We start from the raw sequence: 24,502 nt of genomic DNA on the forward strand, positions 1-24,502 counted from the left end.
AGGACAGCAGCCAGAGTTATTCTTTTAAAACTTGAGTCAGACCATGTCATTCTTTTGCTTAGCACCCTCCAATGGCTTACTATTTCACTCAAAATAAAGTCAGAGCTCTTACAGGGGCGCATGAGACCCTAATGGTCTGCCTTGCTTATCTCTCCTAACCTCTTGCATACTCTGCTATAGCCACCCTGTCTGTCTTTGCACACACTAGAAATGCTTCTGCCTCAGGGCCTTTGCACTGGCTCTTCCATCTACCGAGAATCCTCTTTGCCCAGATATCTCACAGTTCAGTCCTTGATCTTCTTCAAGTCTTTTTCTCAAATGTCACCTTTTCAATGACACCTTTCCTGACCACTCTGTTTAAAATTGCAACACTTCCTCCCATCCTGAAACCCATTTTCCACTCTAGGAGTGAGATTAGGCTCCAGACAGAGTTGGCCATGGTCACAAGTCCACGTAGGTGGAGGAGGGACATGTTTGTCATAGTCAGGGGCTACTGATATGGGACATATTCTGACATACTCTCTGTGGAATCTAGGACTTCTAATTCCCAAGTCAGCACTTTCTCCATTCCATCTTCTTAAACAGTTATACATGAAATTACTGTAATAATACAATTATATTTTCAAGTCTAGTTCCTTGGGCTCACTGGGTACTTCCTGGACCATCATTCTCCTGTTGAAGTGCTATGTACTGTATCTGTATCTAGTTTCCAAGGATCTTTTTTTTTTTTTTAAAGATTTTATTTATTTATTTGAGAGAGAGAGAGAGAGAGAGAGTGAGAGAGAGAGAGAGAGCCCAAGAGGGGGTAGGGTCAGAGAGAGAAGCAGACTCTCTGCTGAGCAGAGAGCCCGATGCGGGACTCTATCCCGGGACTCTGGGATCATGACCTGAGCCTAAGGCAGTCGCCTAACCAACTGAGTCATCCAGGAGCCCTCTAAGGATCTTTATTAGAACAGGAATTATTTTAGATTTTGTCCCAACTCTGCCAGTTACCTGGCTCCTTGTCCATGGCATAATTCTATGTGTTGGACCACCATTTCCCTTTTAACACAATGGTAGAAGTCTCCACCTGTTGGATCTTTTCTTTTATAATATCTTATTGGCTTTGTCTCAGGCTTATTAGTCTGTAATGTGAGGCTGGGCCCCGGGGGCATTTCTGAAATATAATTGTGTTTTGTGTGTGGGTGGCTGTGTGTAGGGATGGTCTGGGGCTTTGAATCTGAAGTTTAATTTGTGATAATGATAATTGATAATTAACAACTTGGATTCATATAATCAAATTTTATTGACAATAATAATAATAATAACCACCATTTACTGAGTGCTTATTATTAGCCAGCCACTACATTAAATTGAAGTAGGGACTGTTTCAGGGTAAGGAATTCATTCCCACACAGTCACTGATGGAGCCAGGATTTAGACCCAGGCAGACTGACTCAGGAGTCCATTCTATCCTTTGACAATCACCACCTCCTTATATTCTCCCCTCCTCCATAGGTTTTATTTCTCATCATAGAGGTTCCCAACTTTTTGCTGCCTCAACTTACCAGGCAGGTGATATTGCCCAGCATGACTGGCTTCCCTGGCCCATCCCCAATTACTAATATGTGCAGTCCAACTCTGCTGGCTGGCTCTCCCTCTATCTGCAGCTCTCACTGATTATGGCCCAGAAGTGTGTCCCACAGCATCGTAGGAACCTCTGCTGTAGGAGAAAGATGAGTAGGAAATTTCCCACACTAGCCCCACCCCAATCTCCTACCTGATTTCTCATACTTCCTCCCCTGAAGTCTGCCCTTGAACCAGGCCAAGCAGAGTTCTTGAGAGGCTTTGCTGATACTGTCCTTCTCACCTGGAGTATGTCCCCTATCCTTTCCAGCCGTATTTGTCAGCTCACATCCCACATTTTCTAGGAACCTTTCTGTACAAGGCAGGGTTCTCAGGGTGCCAGCAACAGAAACTGACCCTAAAAGACCTTATTGGAATGATACTGGAAAGCTCACAGAATATATAGAATCTGACCTGGCAGGCCCCTAAAAGAAGAGGAATTTAGGTTCCTGAGGAGTCCAGGTAGCAGGAGTTAATGGGTGGTCCTTTTAGGGAGCTTCAGGATAGATTTTTCCACCCTATGTTCCTGTGCTCAAGATTCAAATTCCGGGAAGAAAGAGCATGAATGGCCTGATGGGTCACTTGGTCACACATACCCCTTGGCCACAGCACTTTAATTGACAATCCCATCAAGACCGTGTGCAATGGATTGGGGGCAGTTTTGGGGGAGGGGGGATAACCAAAGTGCTACAACCAGAAGAAGGGGGAAGGGAGGCCAGGCAGGTCAGACATGAAGACCACAGCCTTTTCTTCCTTCTCTCGAGACTTAGACCCACACTGCTGTCTTCTCTTGTGATGGCCTCTTGCCAGCCTGTCTTGCCTACAGTTGTCATTTAAATTATGTGCAGCAAAATCACCATCAGGGCCATCATTATTCTTGTTTCAGAAGCACATATGTTGCCTTCCTCCAAATCTGTAAACCTCTTGGAGCCAAGAGCTGAGGCTCCTAATTCTATATGTTTGCTTAAAGCCCCACTATTGCTCAGGTATCAGCTAGGTGATCTGCTGCATATTGGGTGGAAGAACCGGACACCAAGGAGGGCTCTAGGTAAATGGGAAGCTTTCCCTGGGGGAGCCCTGTATCCCCAAAATATACCTATTCCCAGGTAAGAGCAACTAGTTCAAGAAGCTCTGGGGGTATTTCTATAAATCATGTTCAGTTCAAGGCAGCTTCCACCAGATCAGGCTCCTCTAGACGTCTGTCATGGTTAGATGTGCTTCTGAAACAGTCCCTGTCACTGAATCTTCTTTTATGTTCTTTTTTCTCACTTAGTCTTTTATTTAAAGCCCTTATGAGAACCGCGGACTTTCCCTTTGTTAACCTGTAGTTTGGGGGAAAAGACTGGACAGGGATTCAGGATATGTTCATCCAGGGCCCACTCTGCCACGAACTGCTTTGCTGGTTGTCCATTCATTCATTCAACAAACAGGTATTCAGAACCTACTATGTGCCAGGCACCGTTCAAGGCACTGCTGGCGATGCGGTAGCGACAAAAGAGACCAAGTTCCTACCCTGCTGGAGCTTATATCCACACATCTGGGTCTCCATTTCCTGGAGGTGGGAGGCCTTTATCAACTCTCATGGCTTCTTCAGAACTATCATTCTAGAATTACATAAAGGGAAGACAATTTTCTATATCTTGTTCAAGGCAAAGGGGTATTCAAATTACCTGAAGAGGTAAAACATGGTGGTTGTGTTTCTGAATCTGGATGAAAAGATGGAGAAAGGGATGCCTGGGTGGCTCAGTTGGTTAAGTGTCTGCCTTCAGCTCAGTTCATGATCCCAGGGTCCTAGGATCAAGTCCCGTATCAGGCTCCCTGCTCAGTGGGGAGTCTGCTTCTCCTTCTACCCTTCCCCTCTGCTCATGATCTCTCTCTCTTTCAAATAAATAAATAAAACCTTAAAAAAAGGAAAGATGGAGAAAGACAGACAGACAGAGACACAGAGAGACTAAATAGTAAAAGCTCCACAAAAGTTTATGCAATGGCATATCCCCAGCCCCTACAACAATGCCTGACACCTAATGAATGTTTAATAAATATCTCTTCAGTGGATGAATCACATGGGAAAAACAAAAAGGGTGGTTGGGAGGGAAAACTTCTTCACCATGACCCTAGGTCCTTACATATACCTCTTTCCCTCTTTCCTGTCTTGGGAATCCTGCTCCTTCAAAGTAGTGCTTTCTGTAACTCCCCCACCTCCTCAGACATTTGGAGCCAAGTAGGGTCTAGGCCTGGGGGTTCAGAATTAAACTGTGGACTCTGCTTCTGTTCCTTCTCCATGGTTCTAAGAGGCTCTGACTCATTATTGCCCATAACCTGGGGCTTTCCCTCTTCTGATGGAAATCTTCCCTCTCTTAATCTTCCTGTTCCTTCTTCAGAGAGGACAATGTTCACTTCCTGGGCACAGAACATGTTCTTCCTTAATAGGTTTGGGCCTAAGGTCACAGATTTGTGTGCACACAGAAATAAGCCAGGCAGGTAATGTGACAGACAATAGGGAGTGCTGGGGACTGTGGCAAACTGTGGAGCTTAGCCCTCTGTGGCCAAAATCAGACTTTGAAAAAGTACGGTGTGGACAAAAAGAACCTTCTGTGTAGACACTCTAAGACCAGTGGACCCTCATTTATGGCCTCTACCAGTCAGCAAGAGGAAGCTAGAAAGACTCGTCAACTTTTCACTTGTCACTCTACACCAAGTCCCCCCCTAAGACCACAGGACTGTCAGCCTGAATGGAGCGAGGGGAAAGGAGGACATGCTCACTGGAAAATAGAATGTACGTTAATATCTTTTTTTTTTTTTTAAAGATTTTATTTATTTATTTGAGAGAGAGAATGAGAGAGAGCGAGTACATGAGAGGGGGGAGAGTCAGAGGGAGAAGCAGACGCCCCACCGAGCAGGGAGCCCGATGCGGGACTCGATGCGGGACTCGATGCGGGACTCGATGCGGGACTCGATCCAGGGACTCGACCAGGGACTCCAGGATCATGACCTGAGCCGAAGGCAGTCGCTTAACCAACTGAGCCACCCAGGCGCCCAAAAAAATATTGATCATTCTTTGGCATCATCTAATACCTGAATTTCCCCCATTGTCCCAAGAATGTCTTTTTTTTTTTTTAAAAGATTTATTTATTTATTTGAGAGAGAGAGAATGAGAGAGAGCACATGAGAGGGGGGAGGGTCAGAGGGAGAAGCAGACTCCCCGCCGAGCAGAGAGCCCGATGCAGGACTCGATCCAGGGACTCCAGGATCACGACCTGAGCCGAAGGCAGTCGCTTAACCAACTGAGCCACCCAGGTGCCCCGAATGTACGTTAATATCTTAAACTATCATTCTGCTAGATCCACATTTGGCTCCAGTAGCAACTTGTCTTGGGCTAAACTACTGAAAATTGCTGTAGAGGCACAAATAGAGGCTCCAACAAGAACTGCCTTTGACTCTTGAGAGGGGAGCGCCTGGGTCAGAAGGATCAATCTTCTGATGAATCAGTGAACACTTCTGAGTGGAACTAATCAGGCTTGTGTTGTGTCACCCTTTCTTTATAACCCATAGTTTAGTGATCCGAACTCTGACTACCCGCCTCCTCCTTCTGCCTCCCTAACGTGTGTCCAAACACCCTGCATGTGCTTGGCACATACGTATGCACACAGAGAATGAGGATGTAGAAAAGTATGTTGGAGGGATCAGAAGTGTCTGAGACGGCGCCTGGGTGGCTCAGTCGGTTAAGCGACTGCCTTCGGCTCAGGTCATGATCCTGGAGTCCCGGGATCGAGTCCCGCGTCGGGCTCCCTGCTTGGCGGGGAGTCTGCTTTGTCCTCTGACCCTATCCCCTCTCATGTGTTCTCTCTCTCTCATTCTCTCTCTCTCAAATAAATAAATAAATAAATACAATCTTTAAAAAAAAAAAAGAAGTGTCTGAGAGATGCTAGAGCCTCCTGGACAGGATTGGGACAGAGAGAGATGCAAGAGGATGATGTCCTCTTTTTTTTTTTTTCTTTTATCTTTTCCTGCCTCCAGGGAATCCAAAAGGTCTCGGGGAAGTATAGTCCTGGGTAACAAATTAGCTCCTTGGCAAGGCAAATTCCTGGAGGATGGGGAGCGTGCCCAGCAGCACTTCTAGTTACTGATGCCAAGGGAATAGGAAGGGTAATCAATTATTTTTTTCCCTCAGGATTCCAACGTGATATTATCCCACAAAACATTGGGTCAGATTTCCAAGGCCATGTTAGGTCAGGCTTGGATTACCCATCATATTAGTTAAGGTGGTACTGGTTTCAGGGCAGAGAAATGGACTTTGGCTGACTTAAACAAAAAGGGGGATTATCGGAAAGCTCCTGGGGGCTTTTATGAAATCAAAGGAAAGCTGAATAACCGCAGGTCAGCAAGGGAGGACTGGAGCTCCAGGAGTTCATGGTTGTGCTGACATTGATATGATTATTTCAGCCGCCTAGGCTCTCTGGCTCTTCAGGGGAAGAAAATCTTATGGGCCCTGTGGGTTAGCTTGGGTTCCCTACAAGCAGAGGGATTGTGGTGCAAGTGATTTTTGTGGGGAGTGCTCACAGCAGAAACCTACAAGGCAGTGAGGGAAGCAGGGTGGGGCAGGAGCTAGTCTAGTCTCAGCCTGATCTTACAGTGGGATCTGCAGAGTTATCCCATCTTGAAGCAAGGGAGTGTGCCTTTTGCATCCCTATGTCCATCAGTTATTGGCTGTGGGCATAGTTTCTCCAACATTTTTGGGCAAGGCTATTCAAGAGAAGTGGGTGGCTGTGAGCCACTAGCAGCCAACATTCACAGCAGTTGGGGATTGGTGCACTGCCCTCGAAAGGGGATCTGGGATCTAGGCAGAGCACCAACTGTATCCATGCACGGCACCTAGCTTGGGTAAGGTGTCCACCCAAGAGCAATCAGCCATAGAGAGAGAGGCCAAAACCTGAGATCTAGACGTGGCAGCAGGGGCTGTTTCCAGAGGTAGGTGAACAGAAGAGTGAAGGGCAGTCATGCCAAATGGTGTCCAGCATATCTACTTGTATCACTTCCACTGAAAATGTCCTTCTGGACAGAGTGCAGAGCTGTGGCCAGCTGTGTTTCCTCTTCAGTAAGGAGAACGTTTGCTTCCCAGGCACCCAACGTAATCTTCCTTAATGGCTTTAGGCTTGGAGTCACGAATTCCAATGTCAACAGAGATAAGCTAGCCAGGTTGTGTCAATTGTGATAGACAATAGGGAGTGGAGACAGTTTACCACAGTCCCTGACACTCTGTATTGCCTATCACAATTGATATTATTGCCTGACCTCTCTCTGTATGCATTTGAATGTATGATCTCAAGCCTAAACCCATTAAGGAGGGTTTATGTTAGGTGCCTAGGTATGAACCTGGAAGTGGAATCTGTAAGTCATAGGGTATAAATGTGTTGAGCCTTAGTAGACATTGCCAAAGAGTTTCCCAAAATGGTTGTACCATTTGATACTGCTTTTGATAGTATATGACAGTTCTAATTGCCCCACATCCTTACCAGCACTTGGTACTGTTTGTCCTATCTCATAGTGATATTAATCTGCATCTCTCTGATGACTAATAAAGTTAAGCACCATTTCATATATCTTTTTTTATTGTTTATGGGAATGCTTTATATATTCTGTATATGAGTCCCTTGTCAGATACATAACAAACAATATATAGAGATACATATAGCTACATAGACACATATATGCACACAGACACATATAGAGTGGAAGAAGATATATGTAATTTGTATGTAAAAATATATTTGTTATACATAACTTTATATTTAAAAGTAAATATTAACATATTTATATTAAAATATTTATTTAAAATACATTAAATAAAATATTTAATACAAATACATATTCATTTATAATATATAATTAGATATATGATATACTTACATAAAAAGCACTCTGTGACTGGCTGCTTTTTAAATATTGTCTTAAATAATTTTTTTTTAAGATTTTATTTTTGGGGCACTAGGGTGGCTCGGTCAGTTGAGCATCTGACTCTTGGTTTTGGCTCAGGTCATGATCTCAGGGTTCAGGGATGGAGCCCTGGGTAGGGCTCCAGACTCAGCAGGGAGTCTGCCTTCGTATTCTTTTTCTCTCCCTCCCCTCCCACCCCTCCTCCTACTCATGATAGCTCTCTCTCTCTAAAATAAATAAATAAATATTTTTTAAAAATAAAGATTTTATTTTTAAATAATCTCTATACCCAATACAGGGCTCAAACTCACAACCCCAAGATCCAGAGTCCCATGTTCAACCAACTGAACCAGCCCCTCTTGAATTATTTTTATTATTTTATTATATTTATTATTATTTTATTATATTATTTAAGGTGACCCTCTTAAATAATTTTTATAATGAAAATAAGAATTTGGGGTGCCTGGCTGGCTCAGCTGGTGGAGCATGGGACTCTGGATCTCAGGGTTGTTGAGTTTGAGCCCGACATTGGATGTAGAGATTACTTAAAAATAAAATCCTTAAAAAAAAAAAGAAGCATTTAAATTTGATTTAGTCCAATTTATCAATTTTTTCCTTAATGTTTAGCATTTTATGTTTCCTATTTAGGAAATCTTTGTCCATATCATAGTCATATAGATAGTCTCCTACTTTTTTTCCTAAAAGATGTACCACTCTACTTTTCACATTTAGAAATACAATTTATCTAGAATTTATTTTCTGTGTTTTAAGTTAGGAGTTGAGCCCCCAACCCCCATATTGATAGCCAATTACTTAGCACCATTTATGGAAAAGACCATCCTTTCCCAAATAGACTACTGTGCCATATTTGTCAGAATCAGATGATAAAACATGTATGAGTCTATTTTTGGTCTCTCTATTTTCTTTCATTGGTTTATTTGTTTAAACTTATGCCAATATCACACTATCTTAATAACTATAGTGCTATAGTCTTAGTGCTATAACTATAGTTATATAACTATATAACTGTAACTATAGTGCTATAAGTCTTAGGGTGACTGATTGTCCTGGTTTTCCTAGTACATTCTGCACACACACCTCCCCTTCCATTTGAGATATTATTGACATATAATTGTGTATTAGTTTAAGGTATACAACATAATTTCTGGGTTCTAAAACTGAAAGTATTGCATCTGAGAAAACTCCTCAGTCTCTGGCAAACTGGGACAGTTGGTTATCCTCCTAAGTTCTGATATCTGGTGGCATTGATCCTCCTTTGTTTTTCTTCTTCAAAATTGCCTCAGCTATTCTTCATCCTTTGCATTTCTTTAAAATTTTTAGAATCAGCTTGCCAATTTCCAGGAAAAAAAAGAAAGAAGGAAGGAAAGAATGAAAAAAAGAAAGAAATCAAGCCTTCTGGGATTTTTCATTGGGACTGCCTTAGCCTATAGATAAATTTGAGGAAATTGGCTGCACTTCTTTCATTTATTCCTACATATTTAGTGTCTTTTCATGCTATTGCAAATAGTACCATTTTTAAATTTTTATTTTATTTTTGTTGTTAGTGTGTTCCAGTATAGAAATAAAATGAAATTTTGTAGGTTGACCCTCATCCAGTGACTTGACTGAATTCACTTATTAATTATAATGATTTATAGATTCTTTTGGATATTATATGTATACAATCACTTGCTGTAAAAAATGATCCATTTTTTTCTTCCTTTACAAACTGTAGGTTTATTATTACTTTCTTGTCTTATTGCACTGGCTGAAAACTCTAGTGCAATGTTGAATAAAAGTGGGGATGGAGTCACACAATTATCTTTTAATTTGATCCTATGGAAGATATTGGGTTTTTTTTTTAAGATTTTATTTATTTATTTGACAGAGAGAGAGACACAGCGAGAGAGGGAACACAAGCAGGGGGAGTGAGAGAGGGAGAAGCAGGCTTACCGAGAGGTAGGGAGCCCGATGCGGGGCTGGATCCCAGGACCGTGGGATCATGACCTGAGCCGAAGGCAGATGCCCAACGACTGAGCCACCCAGGTGCCCCAGATATTGTTTGTTTTTAAAAATATTTTATTTGTTTATTTGAGAGAGAGAGAGAAAGAGAGAGCATGAGCTGGGGGATAGGGAGGGGCAAAGGAAGAAGGAAAGAATCTCAAGCAGACTCCCTGCAGAGCGTGGAACCAATGTGGGGCTTGATCTCGTAACCCTAAGATCATGACCTGAGCCAAAACCAAGAGTCAGATGTGCAACTGACTGAGCCATGCAGGGACCCCAGAAGGCATTGTTCTTTAACTTTAAAAAATAGTGTTTTGAGGGGTGCCTGGGTGGCGCAGTGGGTTTAGTGTCCAACTCTTGGTTTCTGCTCAGGTCATGATCTTGGGGTCAGGAGATCAAGGCTCCATGATCCACGTGGAGTCTGCTTGAGATTCTCTTTCCTTCTCCCTCTGCCCCTCACACTTGTGCCCCCTCTTCTCTCAAATAAATAAATCTTTAAAAAATGTATATTGTTCCAAGGGTAAGAATTTTATGTACAGTGGCCAATGAATAGTTTTATGGCAGGTGGGTCTAACTGTACCCCTCCTTTTGTACAAATAAGCCCAATAAGATGACTTATTCTCGCATTCACCCATTTGCTGCTGAAGTTGGGATTAAAGCCCATGTTTCCTGACGAGCTTCCTGTGAGTGCATCTGTTGGTTTTTGTCTGCCTGTAATCCCTACCCCTTTCTTACTTCCTCTTTATTTCTTCATTCCAACCATGTAATTCCAGAAAGACTCCCAATCACGTTACTCTATGCCTTTAGCTCCAGGGTCTTATACTAGGCCCATCAATTTATTTCTCCCCAAAATTCAAATGGAAGGCTCCTGAAGTCTTGCGGAAATGCCCTGAGAACAGGCAGAGGGTCTCTTGCTGTTGCAGACCTGGAGGTTTTCTGATTCCTGTCCTTTCAAAGGTTATAATCTCTAGCTCTCCCATCAACTCTGGAACTGTTCAAGAATCCTCTTTCCAATGAACTACCTTTTACCCTTAGCCAGAGTCAGTTTCTGCTGTGTATTAATCAGAGAATAGATATACCCCCTATTCTCTTTACTCTGCCACCAACATGGAGCAAAATGGGAACATACTTTTAGGGATTTAACTGTATTCTAATTATATTTTATTTATTATATTTTTAATTTCTTCCTAATTGACTGAAAACAGTCATTGCATATTAAAACCATAACTTTGAATTTCTCTTATTGCATATGCATAATTTAAATCCATATATTCCAGGTTTATTTATCCCCAGGAAAGTTAGCAAGTTAGATTTTTTTTTTTAAAGATTTTATTTATTTATTTATTTGAGAGAGAGAATGAGAGAGAGAGAGCAGGAGAGGGGGGAGGGTCAGAGGCAGAAGCAGATTCCCTGCCGAGCAGGGAGCCTGATGCGGGACTCGATCCCGGGACTCCAGGATCATGACCTGAGCCGAAGGCAGTCGCTTAACCAACTGAGCCACCCAGGCGCCCGCAAGTTAGATATTTTATTTTTGAATTTTTGTCCTTTCAACTCCTCTATTATAAGGATAAGAAAACATTTCTGTAAAGGGCCAGATAGCAAATATTTTGGGCTTTGTGAGCCATATGGTCTCTCTCACAACTACTCAACTGCTGTTGCAGCCATGAACAGTACATAAATGAATGAGTATGTCTGTGCTCAAATAAATGGACACTGACATTTGAATTTCATGTGTCATAAAATATTCTTCTTTTGATTAAAAAAATTCAAAATGTCAAAAACAATTCTTAGTTTACAAGCCATACAAAAATAGTGGTAGCTAGATCTGTTGCATGAGCTATAGTTGGTCAACTTCTAAACTTTCTCCCAATTGTGATACATTATTGGACAGGAGAAATAATGACTTATGAAATTGAGATTATAAAGCAATATGCATTATTTATGGGATATAGAGCAACTTGTTTGTCTCCTAAATTGATAAGCACATATTCAAGGATATAACTAGCAAGGAGATATATATCTATAAAGGATATAAGTAGATAAGATCTTCCTATTCCTGGGAATTCCTATGTAACATAGGAGAAAGCAGAAAGATCATACTATATACTAAAGTTTTCTGTAATTATTTCTTGACTATCTAATTTTATAATGTACTAATTAAACATTCATTGTTAATACAAAATCAAAGGAAATAAGGGGCTTTGAGATATAGATCACCTCATCACTTACAGTAATAATGATGCCTTATATTTATACAGCATTTGATAGTTCACAAAAATTATAGTTCCACATATTATCTTTTCCGATCCTCAAAACAACCCTGGAGGTAGAGAGGCAAGATATTATTATCCTAATTTCAAGAAGACCAACCTGCCCAAGATTACACAAGGACAAGGGAGTGGGAGGAATTTTCTAGTCATACCTCTGAGTCATAGTCAGACTCATTTCCATCAAATATAATGATACAATCATGTAATTCAAGAGCTGGGTAATGAGTAAATCCTGCTTCACCAGCTGATGAACACACAGTGATTCAACATAGGGATGCCTTTGGTTTGTCAATGCAAGCCTCACATGTCTAGATCAGTGGGAAATCCAGACCTCCTCTCCTCTCCTCCTTGCTCCACCTCTTTCTCTTGTATATCTAGGAATCACAGCAATCAAAATCATGGCTGATTGTTCTGGAAGGTGTTACCCTAGCTGCTGTAGCAGCTGGGAGTCTAGTGTCATTGCTGACTCCAGAGCTTTCCAAAGCTATGCCCTTGGAAAGCAATACCCTTGTCAACTTCCACCGCTGCCCACAGGATTTGAACATAGTGTCCTTGTAACTACTGAAGCACCAGTCTGAGATAATTACACTCCAACTCAGATCCAAGCTCCAGTGTCGCCAAGACCTTTGGCTACCATTACTTTGATTGCCTATGAATACACAGGCCATCAGAAGGAAGGGTCTTGGAGTGTGCTTCCTGTCCTGACTGTGGCTATTGCTGGAACACTTCCCTTCAGGGGTTCCACAAAAAAGAGAGATGCTCCTTTCCTCAGGATCATACTTTTAGACAATGCATCCACACCAACTGGCTCAGGGATCCTAATATTACAGGTCTTCCGATTCATTTACTCAGTAACTTCCCCAGGGCACAAGTCGGCTATAGAAATAAGCTGCCCTAAAGCCTTTATGTATGTTTGTATGTTAAGTACGTATGGATGGACTGATTGATTTAAATTTAATTTCCACTTATGGAAAATTTAAAATACACACAAAAAATGGAGAATATGGTATTAAACCCCATTTATCCCTCATGTACCCATCACTCAGCTTTAACCCTTATCAATTCTTGCTTAATCTTGTTTTCATCTCTCTTGCCACTTCCCCCCTTCCCTCTGGAATATTTTGAAGGAAATCCTGTAGATTATAGAATTCTGTCCTTATTCAGTATATGACTCTAGTAGACTATTTTCAAAAACACAACCACAGTATCATTATGACAAGGACAAAATTACAAACCCTTAATTAATAATTCCTAAATATCATCTAATAACCAGTCTACAGTCAAATTTCCCAATTGTCTCAAAAATGTCTGTTTATAACTTGTTTGTCAAATCAGGATCCACCTACTGTATTTGGTTGTTGTTAGGTTTCTTAAATCTTTCTTAATTTATTAAGGTAATTGTTTGGTTGAAGAAATCCCATCATTTGTCCTGTAGAACTTTCCACATTCTGGGTTTAGTTGATTGCATCTTCTCTGGTGTTGTTTTGACACTTTCCTATATTGCTCATTCTCCCTTCTCCTCATCAATTGTTACATTTAGAGGCTTGATTGGATTTAAACTCAAAATATTTAGGGGAGTAACAAAAATACTTCATAGATGATTCAATATATTTTGAATGCACCACATCAGATGCATATGATTTATGGTCGTTCGACTCTTAGTGATGTTAAATATTGATCAGTGGCTCCAGGTGTTTTCACTCTACCCATCAATCTTTCATTTAATGTTTTAGCAGCCATTGGTGATTGGTATTTAAGTCTATTTTATTAGGAGATTACAAAATTATCTTTTGTCATTTCTTTTATATTTATCAGCTGGAAATATATATATATTTTAAGATTTATTTATTTTGAGAGAGAAAGCGTGTGTCCACATGCATGGAGGTGGGGAGAGGAGAGAGAGAAACTCAAGCAGACTCCGTGCTGAGCACAGAGCCCGACAGGGGGCTTGATCTCAGGACCCTGAGATCACCACCTGAATCAAAATCAAGAGTTGGGCACTTAACTGACTGAGCCACCCAGGTGCCCCTCAGTTGGAAATATTTTATACAAAGAGGCTTTTTCTTAACAACTCTGGTCACCCTAAAATACAATTTGTACAGGAGAAGCAGACTGATTCTTCTCCTTTATTTACCAACTGCCATTACCATATAACTTAGCAACTTACTATGGCAACTTCCAGGTGACTTGTATATTTTCTTTTCCTAATGTCATCATAAACTTGTGGATTTTAACATCATTGATGTGATAAATGATTTAAAATATATTCTGTAGGGGCGCCTGGATGGCTCAGTCGGTTAAGCGGTTGCCTTCAGCTCAGGTCATGGTCACGGGGTCCTGGGATCAAGTCCCTCATTGGGCTCCCCGCTGAGCAGGGAGCCTGCTTCTTCCTCTGTCCCTCCCTCCACTCCTGTGCTCTCTCTCTCAAATAAATAAATAAATAAATAAATAAATAAATAAATAAATAAATAAATAAATAAAATCTTTAAAAATAAATAAATAAATAAATAAAATCTATCCTGTAGGCAATGGTGAACCAGGCAACCTTCAAATATAAAGCATAGCTGACCATGGATCTAAAAATCAAATAGTACATTTATTGTTTTAGGAGGAATCCTTCCTTATGGAACTAAAAATTAAGATCAAAATCTCCAAACATTCCTAAACTTTTAGTCCCAACACTTAACAATGAATATTTCCAGGATCTTATACTTGTTCTCTGATTTTCTTCTTTACTTTCACTCAGTTTATTCGACGTCATATCATGAATGTCTGAGTTATCTGAGGCTAGAGATTCAGTTTCTGGCACGCCTAATGATTTCCATCTTTATTTCATTCAAATTACATTTATAAGACCTACATTTCCTATAACTAGTATTTGCAATTTCATTTTTATAAAATAAGAGCAAGTTAACACCCAAATAATTGGCCAGTACTCTGGTAATTGAGCATGAGTGTGTGGACAATGGGGACGAAGCTCAAATGGAAGCATTGACAAATAGTGAGTGCCTGTGTGTGAGTTGAACGTGCTTGTCCGCTGACATACCAAAGCCGGAATTTGATGTGCAAAAGGAGGGTTAGGTGTTTTAGCAGAGTATGCACGAAACTCTATTATCGACTGTGACAGGCTGGATTGTTTGTCAGCTTGCTTGTTATATCGCCACCAGACAATTAGTTCTGAGAGGGCAGAAGCCACACCTGTATTGTTCGTTTACTCCTAGCATCCAGTACATGATTTTTTAAAATGGAAGAAAAAAATGATGTATGCAAGGCAAGAGAAAAATCTACAATGGTTTTGAACAGCGAGAGTAATAATTAGATCTATTTTTTAGTTGTACCTTTTGCATATTTTGACTCTGGGGTATGGTATGATACATATATTTTATTTATTTTTTAATTTATTTAAAAATTACTTTGAGTAATTACTTTGAATGGAGTACATTTTATCTAGAAATATCCTGAACAGTAAACAAATCAAATGAAATCACTGGTAGTTCCATTCCTTATGGTTAACATTTGGGTGTCTATGTCTGTATAATATTAAACAATACAGGAATCATCTTGAACATATTGTTTAGTAGTCTACTACATTAAATACATGGCTAATACTATCCTATGTTACCTTTTCCTACGATAGAAATTTTAATGGCTATATTCCATGATCATGTCTATTTTTTTTTTAAGATTTTTTAAATTTATTTATTTGAGACAGAGAGAATGAGAGAGAGAGAGCACATGAAAGGGGGGAGGGTCAGAGGCAGAGGCAGGCTCCCTGCCGAGCAGGGAGCCCGATGTGGGACTCCATCCAGGGACTCCAGGATCACGACCTGAGCTGAAGGCAGTCGCTTAACCAACTGAGCCACCCAGGCGCCCGATCATGTCTATTTTTAAAGTAACCAGACCCAAATCCAATTTCCAAACATGAGATTCTGATGAACAGGACCACAGAGCAGTGATTCTGATCAGAATTGTGCTTGTTAATAACAGCAGGTGATTCCATGGCACATACAGCTCCAGGATGTGAGATTAACTTCAACAACTATTCATTTAGTTCGGTTTGATTTTCTGCCAGTCTTATGACCAACTTGAAGCAGGTCCTAGAACAGAGAATGCTATGTTTGGTGTCCAGGGAAGTAGCAAACTAGAGAAGCCATCCCAAATTCCAGAGTAATAGAGAGAGCCAACATTCTCTTTATACCCATGTTACCCATTTTCTGCAGCAAAATTTGAACTAAAAGGATAAAAATGCCATGCAGGTCAGGTTAAACATCTTGTGGGGAAAGTAACCTATTAGTGTAGAAAGGAATGGAAATGGTGATACCAAAAAGAAATCGGAAAACTAATCTGTCTATATATTTTGCTTTCAAGCAAAATTTCTACACTGTGTAAATAGGCTTCAAGATAAACTTAAGCCGATTCATTGTCACTTGCTTCTGCAGTGGTTTCTCAGGTATCTTAGCTAGCACCCACCCTGCCCCCAGGGTACTGAGGGCTAGTAAATATTTTTCAGGCACACTGACAATAGGAAAGAATTGTAGGACAAGAAACTACCTGCAGTACTTAGGTGGGAGTATCCTGGAAAGTGATGTGCTGAAAAACTGACCCTTCCAGCTGGTTAACTTTTATATTCATGCATTTATTTACTTTTTGTGACATTCACTCATCAATGACAAGTGAATATATGACAGCCTAATGATACAGGGGAAATAGTGCAGTATTGTGTATAGAATTGGGAGAGATGTAAAATGAGTGCTGTGGTATTTCTTCTTTCTTTACTTTTTTTTTTTTTTTTAATTTCTACGTCCAAGGTGGGGTTTGAACTCAGGCCACTGAGATCAAGTCACATGCTCTTCCTATTGAGCCAACCAGGCACCCCCATGGTATTACTTCTTTTAAAAGCTTAAGGAAGGGGTTGTCTGGGTGGCTCAGTTAGTTAGGTGTCTGCCTTTGGCTCAGGTCATGATCCCCATGTCAGGCTTCATGTCCAGTGAGGAGTCTGCTTCTGCCCCTCCCCCTGCTCCTTCTCTCACACACTCTCTCTCAAATAAATAAATAAAATTAAAAAAAAAAAAGAGCTTAAGGAAGAATGCTTTAGGCCTTTGTTATTTGATATAGTATGTATTATTTTCTGACCACCAGTATCCATTTCTTTATTTTGGTGACAGCACCCCATTTTTTCTTCTAGGGAACCACTCCTTTCCTATAGTCCATGTTCTTTGGACCAAACAGCAGTGAAACATGTGACTCACGTTTGGCCAATCACAGCATAGAATTTTCCTAACTACAGTAATTTGTTAAGGGACAGGCAGATAATCTGTGTTGGTTTAATTAGTGAATCCAGGGACTTCTGGGAAGGATCTCTTTCTTGCTGGACTTGGACCAGGATGGATGCAGACTTGAAATTTTTGGGAACCGTCTTGCTACCACATGAAACCTGAATATAAAGGCAATATGGAGGAGAGCTGAGACTTTTTATTGTTGCTTTTTGTTTTTCAGAAGGCTCTCTCTGATCTGATCTGAAATGGGCATGAGTGGCAGTAGGTTGAAAGTTCTCATTCTATCCTTATTTTCACAGGACGGCTAGAAGTGTCTAAATTATTTATAAGAAAATTGATACTTTATGACAACAAAAGAAATGAAAAAACTGTATTGGAATAGTTTATTATATAAGCATCATAAAATGTTCTAGGGATATGGCATTGTAGAGTGTATAAAATAAAATAGGTCTTTTCTCAAGAAATGTATAATCTACTTGGAAAGACATGAACAACATTAAAAATGAAACCCTTTAGAACACAAATGAATTGCAAACAGTATGCATATAAATATTCTGCTTGGCAATATAAAATGATACCTGGAAACAAAACCAACCTACAACAAAAGTATGGGTAAAAGGGTTTAGGCTAAACTCTGAGTACTTCCATTTAATTCTCAAGGCAGTGGTCCTCATATCCCTAATCTTTAGGTAGATTCGCACATTTGTATTTCCTGTCTGGACGTTTCCTCTGAATTACTGACTTGTATATTTAATTGCCTATTTAATATCTTTACTTAGATGTCCAAAAAAAGTCTTTTCCTCCAAACTTGCTTGACCTAGACTGTTTTCCAAATTTCAGTAGATGGCAAGCCCTTCCTTCCAGTTGTTCAGGTCTAAAACCTTACGGGTTGTCTTTTACTTTTCTCTCTCCCCTTTTTAAAGGTTTTACTTATTTATTTGAGACAGAAAAAGAGAGAGAGGGTGCATGAGCTGGGGGAGGGGCAGAGGGAAAGGGAGAAGCAGACTGCCCGTTGAGCTCGGAGTAGATGTGGGGCTAGATCCCAGGATCCTGAGATCACGACCTGAGCTGAAGTGGACACTTGACTGAGCCCCAGGCGCCCCTACTTTTCTCTTTTTCTTGCATCTTGAATCAATTCCATCAGCAAATCTTAGTGTCTCTATCTTCAAAATGTATTCAGAATCTAACCACTTCTTACCTCCACTGCTGCCTGAATTATTGCAATAGCCTAACTGGTCTTCTTGATCTCATCATTGCCCCCCTAAAGTCTATTCACAATACAGCAGCTAAAACAGTCTCATTTTATTAGGTAAATTTTCAAACATACGGCAAAGGTGAAAAAATTTTACATTGCTCCATCTGTATACCCACTACCTAGATTCTATTAGAGGAGCATTCCTGCTTAAGATGACAGATCGTGTAGCTCCTCTGTCCAAAACCCTCAGATAGCTTACCTCATTCAGAAAGGAAAAGGCAGTTTCTTATGATAGTCTTCAAGATCTACTATGATCTGGTCCCTAATTCCATTCTTCCCTGTTGTCTATTACTCTTCAGCCACACTGGTCTGCTGTTGCTACTCAAACATGGCAAGTACATTTTTGCTTTAGCGTCTTTGCATTTTCTGTCCCTTTGCTTGGGATGCTCTTCTCCTAGGTATTTGAATGACTTGACTCTTTCTTTGGATCACTTCATCAGAGGTCTTCTCTGAGTCTTCCGAGTAAGTATTAGGTGTCATTCAACCACGTTGAATCAAATGAACCTAATATTGTTCTGAGTTAAAAAAAATGTAAAAAATATCAGGAATTTCATACGGTTCAAGCTAATAAAATAGCACCACCACCTTACCCTTTTATTCTCACCTGGGTTCCAATATTCTTTATAGAGCTTCTCACGATTTTATGTACTATCATTGTATATTGTCCAGAAGATCCTCAAAGACTGGGGATCTTTCTGTTTTGTTCAGTGCTGTGTACTCAGCATGCAGACTGGAACTTGGCCTATAGTGGGCACTCAGGACTTATTTAATGAATTCTTCAAGTTGAAGCCAGAGTGATCTTTTGGAAACACAAATCTGATGTCACTTCCACTAAAAACTCTTAAATTGGTTTGTATCACTTTTGAAACAAAGATGGGAATCTTTACCAGACCTATAAGACCCTGCCTGATGGATCCTTGCTTAATTCTCTGGACTAATCTCAAATTATCTCCCTCATTTCTTTTCAGGCCCTGGGACTCAGCTGGTTCCATTATGAAGTCTTTATGTATTCCCTTTATGATACTTCTGTTATCAAGTTCACTCTGAGTCAGTTTTTTTTTAAGATTTTATTTATTTTAGAGAGAGAGCGTATGCAATCAGGGGGTGGGGTGGGGTTGTGCAGAGGGAGAGAATCTCAAGCTGACTTCAAGCTGAGCACAGAGCCTGATGCTGGACTTGATACTACGATCCTGAGATCATGACCTGAGCTGAAGTCAAAAGTCAGACGCTCAACTGAGCCACCCAGGTGCCCCTCCCTGAGGCAGTTTTAAGTCTTGGCTCAAAGCATCTCTTGCGAGAAGCCATTTTGGACACCCCAGATTAGGTTGAGTTCCATTTCGATGCCCTCAAGCACCACCTCCCTACCCTTAGTAATATCTATTTGGATTATAAAGTTGCTTTTGTGTGATAATTTGTCTCCCTTATCAGACGGTAAGTTTCATAAGAAAACACAGCTTTCTTTTTACTTCCTCCTGGATCCCTATCATCTGTGAAGTATCTGGCACATAGTAAGAGCTTAATACTCCTTTAAAAAAATCAATCCTGTTGTGTCCCTGTTACTAGTGTCTAACTGGGTACCTGGTACACAATAGATGAATACCTTTGCTAAACGAGCCATAGTATGAAAGATGTTTGACTACTCATTTACAATAAATATAATGCAGAAGAGCCATCATTTGATTATCTGTGATTAGGCATTTATACATAATTGATACCTACACCAAATCCCAAATTCTCTCATCAACTTTTCCTCACCACTAAGACTGAAGAAAGTAAGTTACACTTCTTTTCTTTGTTTACTCTCTAGTGGAGTAAAGAGTGAGCTGTCTGGCTAGGAAAATCCACATAGAGCCAGAATTAGCCTTAAGTGAGATTTGGCTTCTGAGCCAATAGACCGTGGCATTCTCACTTGGATAGTTAGATGTTTAGAAACTTTTTAATTTTTATTTTATTTTTTAAAGATTTTATTTGAGAGAGAGAAAGAGACAGAACACAAGCAGGTGGGGGGGGGCAGAGGGAGAGTGAGAAGCAGAATCCCCACTGAGCAGGGAGCCCAACACAGGACTCAATCCTGGGATTTCAGGATCATGACCTGAGCCAAAGGCAGACGCTTAACTAACTGAGCCACCCAGGTGCCCCGAAACTTTTTTAAAGATTTTACTTATTTATTTAGAGAGAATGAGCAGGGTAAGAGGCAGAGGGAGAAGCAGATTCTCCACTGAGTGGAGAGCCTAACACGGGGCTCGGGTCTCCATCCCATGACCCCAGGACCATGACCTGAGCCGAAGGCAGATGCTTAACTGACTGAGCCACCCAAGTGCCCCTAGAAACATTTTTTCCCCAAATAAAAAGCTTTGCATTATTTTTCTTATTTTTTTGAAGATTTTATTTATTTATTTATTTATTTTAAAGATTTTATTTATTTATTTGACAGAGAGAGAGATAGCGAGAGCAGGAACACAAGCAGGGGGAGTGGGAGAGCGAGAAGCAGGCTTCTCGCTGAGCAGGGAGCCCGATGTGGGACTCGATCCCAGGACTCTGGGATCATGACCCGAGCCAAAGGCAGACGCTCAACGACTGAGCCACCCAGGCGCCCCTATTTATTTTTTTATTTAGAGAGAGCTGGCGGGGGGAGGGGGAGGGCAGAGGGAGAGAGAGAATTCTAAGCAGACTCTGTGCTGAGCTTAATGTGAGGCTCAATCCCATGATCCTGCAATCATGACCAGAGCTGAAATTGAGTCAGACACCCAAATGAGCCACCCAGGTGCCCCTATTTTTCTTTTAATTTTAACAGCAATCTCTTTGAAAACATTTCAGTGGTCAGAGGATAAATTAAAACACACACATACACAGGTTGTATATACATTTACAGGTTTATTAGGGCAGAATGACATGGAACAGTATAAGCAGAAAAAAAAGCAGAAATCTTACAAATGACTTCTTTTTAAGTGTGCTGAAAAGAAGTTTTTAGTAAACTTGTAATTCCAGGAGCACTGTGGCAAGCTTACTGACTTTGTCATTTATTAATTTAGGAAAGGGAGAAGAGCCAAATCAAGTACAATAAAGATGAATTTACAAAATGGTATAAAAATGGTAATTTTTGGATATAATGAAACATAAAAAGAAACTAAAAACCTAAAGAAGATAGCAAGATGTTAATTTTCTAGTTTTAATAATGTATTATGGGTATATAAGATGCTACCGGGGAAACCTGGGTAAAGGGTACACAGAACCTTTCTGTATTATCTTTGCAACTTCTTGTGAGTCTATAATTATTTCCAAATAAGTGAAATAAGTAAATTAATAAAAAAAGGAGACAGGAGGAAAAATAGTAAAGGGAGATAAGAAGGTATTTTTAGAAAGAGAATTTAAATATACATAGTTGAGGACTTGCTTTGCCAAATTTCCATAGGTTTGTAAGGAGTTAACCAAAATTTTAAAAAATGTTTCCAAGACAGACAGACAGGCACAAACTTTACTAATAAAAATATTAGGCTCTGAAAACTGTCATCCTATTTTTAATGTTTGAACTAATGATATTTTCCAGAGACATGTAGAGAGTGAAACATAGTATTGTTTGCAAAAAACAACTTAATTTTGCAAAAACCACAAAAATGAGTGTTTGCTCTTGAGAAAGGAAAACTTGTATTTCTTGACATCATCAAAGAAAAACGTGGAAGATCTGATATGAAAGGAACAAAAATGTACAAATCCTACCACTTCATTCCTCAAAACTGTATAAACATTTGCAAGATTTTCCTTCATCCATTAAATGTCCCTAGAGCAGCCAGCCTACACAGACCTGGGGGCATTCACATGTCACAATATTCCATAAAAATCTGGGAACACATATTTTTGGCAGAAAGAAATCACTTGATGTGCAAGGAAAGACTGCTTGTGAAAGAATTCAGAGGGACACATTTAGGCAGGACCCCCTTGCAATGATAAAACGTTAGTGTCATAATTTACCACATTCCTGGGAGCATTCAAAAGACACACGGCATTATGAACTTTTATGAGTAGCTTTTTCAGTGCCAAATAGATGGCAAATATCCTACAGAGGGAGAATTGAAAACCCAGAGAAGCTCCCAAATTGCCTCATCTCACTGTACTTTAAGCTTATTAAAGCAACATAGAAATCTGCTTGGCTGGACATTTCACTTATATTTCCTTCTTAAATATTAGAGTTTAGCAACTCGGTGCAAAGTAAAAGGGGAATTAGGGCTAGAAAGACCTGAGTTCAAATTCTGACTCTTCCAGCTACTAGTTTTGTTACCTTAGGCTAGTCACAGTCTCTGAATCTCAATGTCTTTGCTCCTAAAATGGGTATAATAATCCCCATATCTCAAGGTTGGTCCTAGTACTGAAAGGGATAATATATTTAATTGCCTAGCACAATGCTGTGCAAACAGTAGGTAGCAGTAAGTGTGAGGTCCTTCCCAGTTTTCCCAGAAGACACAACAAAATATTTCTTTCCCTGTTAGTGTGGTATGCATCAAAACAAATGGCTACAGCGTAAATAAAAAGGGCAAGAGAATCTAATCCTACTATTATCCAAACAATTGTTCTATTAATTATGCAGTTATATAAACTAATATTTAATAAACATTATTGGATTTATTGGTATTATTCAGGTAATGCATTAATACCTGAATAGGTCCTCTCTTTTGCAAGTCAGCTTTTTATTTTGACTTTAACTGATTTAGCAAGATAGGCCATTAATTCTTTTATTCAGATGATAACAGAGTAGAACCTTTTGGGAAGATTAAAGCGCCTCTATTTTTTTTTTTTTTTTTAAGATTTTATTTATTTACTTGAGAGAGACAGAATGACAGAGAGAGCACAAACGGGATGGAGGGGGAGAGGGAGAGGGAGAGGGAGAAGGAGACTCCCCGTTGAGCAGGGAGCCTGACCGGGGGTTGATCCCCAGGAGCTGGGATCATGACCTGACCCAAAGGCAAACACTTAACCGACTGGGCCACCCAGGTGCCCCAAACTCCTCTTGATCCCAGGTAAAAATAATAGTTTTAATGTTTACTCATGGGTCTGAGAAAAAGTGACATGGAAAAAGAAATGGTAAAAGGTTAAAGAATTTATCTTTCAAGGCTGATGGTGTAATTCTCCCCCGGAAGCGCCTATTGACGTTGGTCTCTCTGTCTGGAGACCAACGTTCCCTATCTCATGCCTTGAACCTCCGCTAAGAGAGCCATATTCCCAGGCTCCATCAACTCGAAAGGGTGAGCAAGCCTTGTGAAATTGCAAGGGTGGACAGCACGCAGACAGCCCTTAGAAGGCGTTAGAGACAGGTTCTTCACATGGAATCCGTGGGCTTACTCAAGCAGGTTCTGGAACCTGTAGTCCCTGTCTATAAAATTGTGGCTAAGTGTATTTCGTGCCTTTTCCCCAGGAAGCTGCTCAACTATCACCTCCCTCTAGAGGTTGGTTCTCTAGCCATCCTATCCTGAAAAAGGGGTCTCGCCCACACAATCTCTCACATCATTCTTATGTATTTCCTGCACAGCCTCACCACAATCTGTCGTTACCTTGTCTGTCTGCTTAAATCCCTCTACCCCACTAGAAGGTAAGCTTCCCAAAGAGCTGGGCCCTGGCCTTTCTCCAGCGCCTTGAACCTGCTGAGTCTCGAGAGACACTTCTGGAATGAACGACACGTCCGTGTCTAGCAGATATTTAACGGCCTCTACGTCCCTCCATCCACCCCACCCCCCAACTCCGCCGCATTTTTCTCCGGAAATCATTTTAAAATCACGCGTTTTCATTTTGGAAACAAGGCTTTTCGCGTTGCCATTACACCCACTCGCTCTCGCACACTCGTTCTCTACAGCCGGAACCGCCGCCCCGGCCCACTTACCCAAGCCCACTAGGCCGGACAGTTTAGGGGCGACCAGGGCAGGTGCAGCCGCGAGCGGGCGCCCACCTCAATTCACCTTCCGGGCTCCCGGTCCTCCGCCCACCGGGGTCGCACCCCGCCACCCTCCCTCCAGCGCGGCGCCGGTAGCTAGCAGTGGCCGCGCATCGCGGCGGAAGCACCGCTCCCGGAGCGGCGCACCGCTACCCGCGGAAGAGCCAGCCGTCCTCCGCCAGGCCGGGATCCTGCCCGTCCCGCAGCGCGCGCCGCCGCGGCCGCAACTGCTTCCGGG

The 24,502-nt window shown here is 41.0% G+C and overlaps 1 long non-coding RNA gene across 3 annotated transcripts in view; it reads right to left on the reverse strand.

Moving 5' to 3' along the window:
* LOC123863956 (uncharacterized) overlaps nucleotides 1-24,467 on the reverse strand; it is a 49,884-nt gene extending 25,417 nt beyond the window's left edge. Inside the window, exons 1-2 of one of the 3 annotated variants that reach the window (XR_010411189.1) lie at nucleotides 24,214-24,467; nucleotides 18,544-18,859 (exon numbers count right to left, since the gene is read on the reverse strand). This is a non-coding gene — a long non-coding RNA (uncharacterized LOC123863956). Of the gene's footprint in view, nucleotides 1-18,543; nucleotides 18,860-18,948 lie in introns of all 3 variants that reach the window. The other 2 variants (XR_010411188.1, XR_006795685.3) reach the window with 2 other exon arrangements.
* Between the last annotated feature and the right edge of the window lie 35 nt (nucleotides 24,468-24,502).

Source organism: Mirounga angustirostris, unplaced genomic scaffold (genome assembly GCF_029215605.1).
Source record: "Mirounga angustirostris isolate CCGP_5_RB_7025 unplaced genomic scaffold, mMirAng1.0.hap1 SCAF_1, whole genome shotgun sequence".
Lineage (NCBI taxonomy): Eukaryota > Metazoa > Chordata > Mammalia > Carnivora > Phocidae > Mirounga > Mirounga angustirostris.